At 42.3% G+C, this 8,596-nt stretch overlaps 1 long non-coding RNA gene across 1 annotated transcript; it reads right to left on the bottom strand.

Moving 5' to 3' along the window:
- Positions 1 to 1,267: 1,267 nt before the first annotated feature.
- LOC143500561 (uncharacterized) lies at positions 1,268 to 2,531 on the bottom strand. The gene is made up of 3 exons (XR_013126830.1): positions 2,384 to 2,531; positions 1,617 to 1,801; positions 1,268 to 1,398 (listed from the first exon to the last, which is right to left on the bottom strand). It is a non-coding gene; the product is annotated as an uncharacterized LOC143500561 (long non-coding RNA).
- Positions 2,532 to 8,596: the final 6,065 nt, after the last annotated feature.

The following is an 8,596-nucleotide window of genomic DNA, read 5'->3' as shown; positions in this document are numbered from 1 at the left end:
TTCAGTCTAATTCTATGCTTGTAACGATTTTCGGAGTTAGTTCAACCTTAAATATCCACTCTGTCCCGAATAGAAGTGAACTTGGACAGTTAACAGGCGAGTGAAACACGAAGTACACAGAGGAGAGATGAATCACTGACTCGTACTCGCGCTGGTGGTATTCCACTTAGTCCGTTTATTTGCTGGTTGACCAAAATAAACCTAGGCTCCAGCACTACTTGACTGTTCATACATGAACTGATGAGTTGTCCAAAGCTCATTGAATGCGTTACTTACAGAAATAAAATAAGATAAAATAAAGAGCAGTGATCTCAGTCGGTCTACGGCAGAAAGCTAAAAAACAACAATATTCCATACACTCGCTCAACTTGCTCCCTTAAAGAGACAGTACACATATTTCTGGCCGTTACATGCTTTGTGCTCTGCGTGATGTCTGCGCCAGAGCCGTATAGAGAGAGAGTCGCGACAACGGAAGTTCAAAACGCTTGATGGTCACGTGATTCACGGAGGCTTCAGATAGTTCCAGGAAGTTCAATTTGAGCGCATAAACACAGAGACAGAACTGCGATTTGAGGATTATTGTGAACATATAACGACCAACTTTAGGCTAATTTTAGAGCACATTGCTGTTTAATGCTTTGATTGTTTTATAATTGTTATATATTACGTTCATTTATATATTTAGAGGGACAGGAAGGGGTGAGAAATTCAGATGAGATTAATCTTCTAACATTCATGGTAATTTCTGTAATCCCATGGTATTGGTGACCTAAGTAATCTAAATGACTGATGTACATTTTCTGACAGAAGGAAAATTTTCTTTGACTTCATTGTGCAGAAATATGCTTTAAAAGGGTACATTAAAACACATTACATTTACATCCAGACAGTATATGACATATTAAAATACATAGATAAATTATATATATATATATCTTGTCTTTTTAATACACACTTATTTACAGCAATTAATTCATTAAATAAATCTCTAATAATCTCAAATATGAATATCATGTCAAGCAGTTTTTCTGGGTCCTTTCCTCCATGTTGTTTGTGTAGTGTCCACCATGGTTTGCTGTGTTGCATGGGGATGCTCCAATCGAGCAAAAATGTATGGTTTCCCCACTGATACTGAGAGGAGAAAAAAATGGTTGTCTCAACTAAGCAGGAGCAATCTTACCCTCACTAAAGATTACAACAGCAAATATATATGTGAGGTAATCATCAAACACTGCATTTGCACTTTTCACAATAAACACACTATTGGAAAGCTTAATGCCTGATTTATTAAAATACAGAATAGTGAACAAAAAAAATCTAAGACTCCAGACAGACTCGGGTGCAGGGTGAGGGTGCTATCTAGTTGCAGGCTCCATTGAATCCCCTATGGTTCTTTGACTTAAAGAGAGAGAGGAGAAAAAGACAGGAGAAAATGATTATTATGAGTATTGATGTGATATGAATTTGAACTTGTTGCACATCCTTGGTTGTTTTTTATATGTGTAATGAGTGTATACGTATCCAGTAAGTGTTCTCTAATACTGTGTATTCACCCACTATGGAATATGTATATGGGTAGACAAAACTGAGTTGTCATGTGTGAGGAGTAAACTCACATCACTCTGCAGGCACATTTTGAGGCAGACCAGTTCATCAAAACCAAACAGGGCAAGACTAGGCTGAGAGCAGATGCTGTTCCCACCATTTTTGTGCATCGCCCCGCACTCAGAAAGAGGAACCCCCCTGCACTACGATGCACCACTGGACCTGTAAAGACAGGGCCCATAGCTGCTGATCACAGCTATAGTGTTGACACAGGTATAATAAGTATGAACTCCTAATAATTATATTATTTCTTTAAGTGATAGAATATTTAAAACTTAATCACACTAAATAGTATACGTCTTTTATATCCAGCAGTTTCAAAAACTGAGGAAATACGTTAATAAAATAAAAAATAAATAAATAAAACGAAATAAAAAGGAAAATAAAATAAATAAAGGGATAAATAAATAAAATAAAAGGAAATAAAACGTTAGTTGGTACTCCAAAATGGATATCCTAATTTCACCTCCTCGACCCAACACACTCTACAATCACACTCAAATGTTATATTTAACCAATACTTATAGCTACCCCGCAAAAACATCGCGTTTAGGTGAAATGGCATTAAGAGAGGAATTTACAATTAATAGGCTGTCGGTCGTTAATGTGAAATCTCGCTAACCGTATTCGCGTTGTCTTAGCATAGATTTAGTTCCCTAAATCTTCTTATTAAGAGGTGGATAATTCACTAAAATGCTTTAATTCACATTTTAATGCACATGCTAATTTGATTCTGATGTCCTTATAATACACAATCTGATTTTTTAAGCGTACTAACCTGTAAAAGTGTATCACAGATGGTCCACTGCTCCAGGTTTGACTGCGCTGCTCGTATTTGCTGCTAACTTCCGGGAACTATTGACAGGCTCCACGATCCGCCATTGCTGTAAAAAACTGGTCCATTGGAGTGAACGGAGTTGACGCGACTCTCTCTCTATAGGGCTCTGGTCTGCGCTAGCAAACTAGCCGCATATGTATTGCTGTTTCTCTTATTTCATCTCCTTATTTATTTTAAAATATATTTAAAATTCTTGAACCATTTCAAAAGTTTCTTGCAGTTTATTTTTTTCATGTTTGACCAAAGTTGTGAACCTATTGTTTTTGTAAGTTTCAGGTTCTTTGGTATTATTAATTTTACATTCAATGTTATATTCATAATTGCACTGACTGAACAAATGCAAGTTGTGTTGTTTTTACATATTTATATGTGTGTTTAAGTGTGCTATACTGGTGCAGAGTTTTCAATAAACTTGTAATTCAGTATGTCTGTGTTTTAAAAAAAATGTTTTAAGTCAATTCAGCACTGTTTTGCTCTTATCACATCGGTATCGGATCAGTATCGGCCGATACTAAGCCTCAGATATCTGAATCGGTATCGGAAGTGAAAAACGTGAATCGATGAATCCCTAGTCAATGTGGGGGGGCGCAAAAATATTCTCATCTACTAAAGGGGGGCACGGCAGAAAAAGTTTGGGAACCACTGGTCTAATGTGTTTTCCACGGTCTTCCCAGGGAGGATGTTCTAGGCGGTTCGTGGCGGACTCTCCACCGAGGGCGGTCATCTCCCAGGCGCAGGACTGAACGCATCGGATCCGCCCATCGATGTGGGTTCAGGGCACTCAGTCCTGTTGGCACCCTGGGACGGGTAGTGCCCTTGGTCACATTGAGGACCCCAGCCCCTCCCTTTTGGGTGTGTGTTTACGTCATCTACGTCTCCTAGTCTGCGTCAGTGATTCTCCGTGGGTGCAGTTGTGTCTTGTGCTGATTCGTCTCACCTGTGGCTCGTCTCGTAATCACGTGGGTCTTATGTGGTTTGTCTACCTAATGTGCGTTCGCGCAGTGTCCTGTGCTCGTCGTTCTCCGTGTGATCGTGTGTATGTTATACGTGCGCTAACGGCGCTTATTCGTATTATTAAACGTGTCGTTGTGTCTGAGACCTGGATTCCTGTCTCATCCTTTGCCTCCCACCCAGCGTCACAGATAGTTTAGATTAGATTGAACTTTATTAATCCCAGAGGGAAAGTCAGTTATTACAGCAGCACAGATACAAAGAATATAATAAAATAATACAAGAATAATATAAAAGTATCAGTAGGAATGAATATATGATATAGCTAGGATTAAGTAGAATAAAAAATATTAAATATAACAGTATGAAAGTAATAGATTACATGAGATCTACATCTAATGACATGAGATTGATGTGCAAGGTAGTGGCATGAGTATTATGCCGTAATAGTGCAGTAAGTACTAGTGTTTTAACTAAGCGCAGTGACTAAGCTCAGTAACAGCAGTAATATTAACAGTTAAAATTGATGAAGGACAAAGTGCATGGAGAATGTTATAAAGACCAGCTGGTGTAGACTGAGTGCAATTGAGCAGGACTGTCAGGAATAGCACATAATCTCCATGCAGATGCAGTTCACCTGCTACGCATTGCCCCTCCCCCTTCACAACTAATTAAGTTTCCTCCGCTCTCTTCCGGGTTGCGAAGTATTGTTGCCATGCCACATACCAAGCGTTCTTTCTGTGTTACTGCCTTTCTGTGTACCGACCTCTGCTCTCCTCCTAGACGTTGTTCCCTGCCTAGTCCCTCTATACCTCCTGGCTTCTGTCTCACAGGCGTGACCCTGGACTGATCCTGACTATGATTACAATACTCCTGCACAACACACCCTGAATGGAGTAACCCACCTGTTTGATTGCTCTGTGATCGTTGTTTCAATAAGCGGCTATTACCCGCACTTGAAACCTTGTCTGTCTGATCAGTATGTTACAAGGACCTGATAAGTCATTGTCGTGCAGTAACGACTGGCACAGTGGAGAGCTGTTGTACAGCGTGGTCGCAGTTGATATGAATGATCTCCTGTACCAATCTTTTTTGCAGCGGAGCTGGATGAGTCTGTTGCTAAAGGTGCTCCTCTGTCTGACCGGTAGCTCATGGAGAGGGTTTGATGTGTTATCTAGTATAGAAGTGAGTTTGTTGAGTGACCTTTTTTCCACCACTTCCTCAAAACCAACCAGTGGGCATCCCAAAACTGAGCTGACTTTCCTGATCAGTTTGATGAGCTTCCTGGTGTTTCCTCCCCTGATGATGCTTCCCCAGCAGACTGCTGCGAAGAAGATAGTATCAGCAACAACAGACTGGTAGAAGATCTCCAACAACTTGCTGCACACATTAAAGGACCTGAGTCGTCTCAGAAAGTATAGTCTGCTCATCCCCTTCTTGTAGACAGCATCAGTGTTGGCCTTCCAGTCCAGTTTGTTGTCCAGCAGCATACCCAGGTATTTGTAGGAGTCCACCAGCTCAACATTCTGACCCATGATGGTGACAGGGCAGATTGTGGATCTCTTCCTTCTGAAGTCCACCACCATCTTCTTGGTTTTGGTCACATTGATGATCAAGTGGTTCCTTTTACACCACCCAACAAATCTGTCCATGAGGTATCTGTATTCTCCTTCCTGTTCATCCTTGATGCACCCAACCACCACTGCGTCGTCAGAAAATTTCTGAAGGTGACAGAGGTCAGACCTGTACTGGAAGTCAGTGGTGTACAGGGTGAAAAGGAAGGGGGAGAGCACAGTTCCCTGTGGACACCGATGTTGCTGACCAGACGATAAGACTGGCAGGTTCCGGTTCTCACATACTGGGGTCTAGCAGACAGGTAGTCCCGGAACCAGTGGATCATGGGCTTATCCACCATCATCTTAATCAGTTTTTCCTTCAGTATGATGGGTTGAATAGTGTTAAAAGCACTTGAGACGAAAAAGTCAAAAAGGTGGCTCTCACAGATGTGTTGGTCTGGTCAAGATGATAGTGAGCCTTCTGCAGTAAGTAGATCACAGCATCATCCACTCAAATCTTCTGCTGGTAAGCAAACTTCAGGGGGTCCAGCAAAGAGCTGACCTGAGGTCTGAGATATGTCAGAACAAGTCTTTCAAGGACCTTCATGACATGAGATGTGAGAGCCACTGGTCTGTAGTCATTGAGAGTGGAATCTGAGACTTTTTTTGGAACAGGAACCAGATCTCACACAGCTGAGAGGCACAGACCTTTCAGGACTCTTGGGACAATTCCATGAGGGCCTGCAGCTTTGCCTGGCTTCAGCTTCTCCAACTGCCTCTTCACCTGGTAGGCGGTCACCTCCAAAGGTGGAGGTGGATGTGTGTCTGCAGACAATGGCTGTGAAGTGGTGGGGTGCGAAAAGGAATGAGAAAGCTGTTGAGGTGACAAGGGTGTGAACAGGGTGCTGCTGGTGATGGGTGTGGGTGTGCTAAATCTATTGAAGAAAGCATTTAGCTCATTGGCTGTGTCCAGACTACCCCCAGCAACTTGTTGTTGTGAACTGAAGCCCATGATCATCTTCATTCCTGACCAGACTTCCTTGGCATTGTTCTGCTGTAGTTGGCCTTCCAGCTTCCTTTTGTATGCCTCCTTGTTCACCCTCAGTCTCACCTTCAGCTGCTTTTGCACACTCCTAAGAAGATCTTTGTCTCTCAGCTTGAAAGCCTGCTTCTTTTTATTTAAAAGTTCTTTCATATAACTGGTGATCCATGCTTTGTTGTTGGGAAAACACCCGCCTGACTGGAACAATGGTGTCAGTACAGAAGTTGATGTAGTCAGTGATGCGGTTCGTCACATTGTTAATGTCCTCTCCAGCTGACTCATACAAAACTCCCCAGTTTGTGGTCTCAAAGCAGAATTGCAGAGCCTCCTCTGCCTCTGGAGTCCACCTCCTGATGGTCTTTACTGTCACAGGCTGTCTTAAGACCACTGGTCGGTATGTGGGGGTCAGCAGGACCAAATTGTGACCTACCAAGTGGGGGAAGTGCAGATGAGCTGTATGCATTTTTTACATTTGCATACAGAAGATCCAGGACTTTATTCTCCCTTGTTGCACACTTTACAAACTGGTAAAACTTTGGTAAGGTGGTGGAGAGTGTGACGTAATTGAAGTCATGATTGAAGAGCATTTGGATACAGAGTCTGAAGTTTTGCGATACATGAGAGTATAACGTCACACGCTACCTCCGCATCCGCAATTGGTGGAATGTAAACAATAACAAAGATGGTGGCGGTGAATTCCCTCGCCAGGTAGTACGGATGTGAACTGACTGCTAAAAGTTCAGCGTTTGAGCAACAATGACTCTCCTTAATAATAAGATGTTGCGGATGGCACCATTTTTCATGTCGGCCCTCACGATCCGAAAGCCAGGCACCGACACGTTAGAGTACGGACAGTCAGTACACAGCCAGGTCTCAGAAAAGCACAGCACACTGCACTCCAGGTACTCCCGGTACTTTATCACATTCTGGAGATTCCAGAACTACCTGCAATCCACGAAGTAGAAATGGTATATTTATTTAAGTTTTTATACACTATATTAAGGCTTTATAAACCCTCCCCACACCTTTACATAAACTTTTCCCATTCACTTAATAACCATTCCCACACTGTTCTGTGCATGTGTGCTTGTCCAGCGAGCAGTCGTGTTGTATACTTAATTTCCTTCGGGATTAATAAAGTACCTATTCTATTCTATTATATTCTATACAATCTCATGTAGGCGAGTAGAGTCTCAGGCAAGTGATGCTGGTTCTCGTTTCCGAGAGTAAATATGCACAATTTCCTGTAATTCGTACTATTTTATTATTTATAAGATTCCTTGTTAATTGTTAGAATTAATACTTATAATATATTTTTATACATTTTGGGATTATGTCATGTAAAAAATCATAAAAAAAATTTTTTCAGCCGATCGAATTCCGCAGACAACCGGCGAAAAAGTGAAGACCCACAAATTATTTTTCCCCATTAATATCTTATAAAAACCTGTGAAAGAGTGAATTTGCAAAAGCTGAAGCATGAAGTGGCGTGGGATCACTGTAACTTAATACAAAAAATAAGTATGAACTAACCTACAACTGAGTGCAAAATAAATATAAAATTAAGATAAAAACTGTACATTCAGAAGAAAATATCAACTTAAATATGCAATCAAAAAGAAAATGTGAGTGAGTGGCAGTGCAAACGTAAATCACGTCCTTAGCAACAGTTCTCTGGGTGACAGTATGTTCAGTGAACGAATCAGTGAATGAACGAGAGCCCACAGTACAGTGAACGAATCAGAGAATGAACGAGAGTCCTCAGTTCATGAAAGAAACAGAGAGTGAACGAGAGCCCTCAGTTGAGTGAACGAATCAGAGAGTGAACGAGAGCCCTCAGTTCAGTGAACGAATCAGAGAGTGAACGAGAGCCCTCAGTTCAGTGAACGAATCAGAGAGTGAACGAGAGCTCTCAGTACAGTGAATGAATCAGAGTGAACGAGATCCCTCAGTACAGTGAACGAATCACTGAGCATGCGCAGTTCCCTCACAATGAATGTCTCCGCCTCTAGATTCACGGGTGAATCAGTGATTCACAGGCCACACAGCAGTTCCCCCTGCCGGCCTGCACGGTCGCTGCTGAGCTCAACTACTGAACTGAAAAAGGAACGAATCCGCTGAGGAAGTGAATCGATTCAGTTCGTTCACTCAAATGATTCGTTCATTTCAACGAATTGTTCGCGAACAACACAACACTAGAACAGACACAGTTTCAATCCGGTGTGACTAGTTAAGTGACAGTCGGCCTAGTCTGTGTGTCTGCTGCCTGGCCTCGGCTCTGGTTTGTCAATCCCCATTAACTACTCCTCCTAGGACAGGAGTACTCAACTAAATTTGTCCACGGTCCAATTTTGGCAGATACCTGTGACCTGAGGTCCGGTGCGGCGGGGGTGGCGAACGTAAGTTGTTGAGCGGGGGTGGCAAACGGAACACTCGTGACGGAGTGTTTATTTTTCAATAGCCCTGATGGCACCATTTTTCATGTCGGCCCTCACGATCCGAAAGCCAGGCACCGACACGTTAGAGTACGGACAGTCAGTACACAGCCAGGTCTCAGAAAAGCACAGCACACTGCACTCCAGGTACTCCCGGTACTTTATCACA

This window comes from Brachyhypopomus gauderio, unplaced genomic scaffold (genome assembly GCF_052324685.1).
Source record: "Brachyhypopomus gauderio isolate BG-103 unplaced genomic scaffold, BGAUD_0.2 sc156, whole genome shotgun sequence".
NCBI classification, from domain to species: Eukaryota; Metazoa; Chordata; class Actinopteri; order Gymnotiformes; family Hypopomidae; genus Brachyhypopomus; species Brachyhypopomus gauderio.
This window is presented reverse-complemented; position numbering and strand designations above follow the sequence as displayed.